Source organism: Papaver somniferum, chromosome 1 (genome assembly GCF_003573695.1).
Source record: "Papaver somniferum cultivar HN1 chromosome 1, ASM357369v1, whole genome shotgun sequence".
Taxonomy (NCBI): domain Eukaryota; kingdom Viridiplantae; phylum Streptophyta; class Magnoliopsida; order Ranunculales; family Papaveraceae; genus Papaver; species Papaver somniferum.
In genome coordinates this window covers 33,906,575-33,907,631 of record NC_039358.1, presented here as the reverse complement: position 1 = coordinate 33,907,631, position 1,057 = coordinate 33,906,575, and positions in this window count along the sequence as shown.

Genomic DNA, 1,057 nt, shown 5'->3' with positions numbered 1-1,057 from the left:
CGCAACGGAGATCTGTCGTTTCGAATTTTGTAACCTCACAAGCGAGGTTGCGAATCCCAACTGCACTGTGTTCAAGCGTATGAACCACGTGCGTGGTCGGGAACACTACGACTTATAAACACGCCCCAGTCAAGACTTCGGTCAAGATTTCTTTTATTTTTTTCCACCCTTAATCCCAATACAGGTATATCCTTCCCTTAATCCATTTCTTTCTTCATTTTCATTTTATTTTTTCTCCGCCACAAGCAGAGACTCTGTCGGCTCACTCTCTCTTCTTCTCTGCATCTACATTTCCATCTCGATCTGCTCAACTGAGCTGCTCTTTATTTATGGTTTACATCTCCATCTTCTTCTCTGCATCTACATCTCCATCTCCATCTCCATCTCAATCTCTGAACTCTATCACCGTGTAAGTATAATCTTTGACTTTTTATATTAGGGTTTACAGATTTTGATATATTTAGGGTTTCAGTTGTGAGTTTCGGGGTTCAGACTCAGAGACTTTGAAATCTAGGATTTAGAGATTCTGATTTAAGTTTATCGAATCCATCGATTTTAGGGTTTAATATTTGATTTCAATTTTACGATTTCATTTGTGAATCTGATTCTTTCGATTTCAGTTTTTCGATTTCTTCTCTTTCTTTCGGTTTTAGGGTTTCACATGTGAATCTAATACGATTTTGTTGTTTCCATTTTAGGGTTTGCCAAGATTGAAGAACTGAAGTACTTTGGAGATCTGAAGAACATTGAAGGTATAAGTTTTATATATTGTTCTATGTTAACTTTCTTAGGGATTTTGATGTATTTTCAGTTTAGGGTTTAATTTGTATTTTTGGGTTGTAAACTATAAACTAATTTTATGGTTTGTTGTTGTAATATATTTTCAGTTCATCAGAGTTTGAAGAAGAAGGAAGAACTAAGAAGGTATATGTAGCAGTCCTATAATTTATCCCTCCTTTATAAGTTAATCTAAGCTTGATTAGTATTAATTGTGATGCTAGGGCTTAGAAATAGGTATCTAGTGGTCTTAAGTCACCTCATTTGTTGAATTTTACAA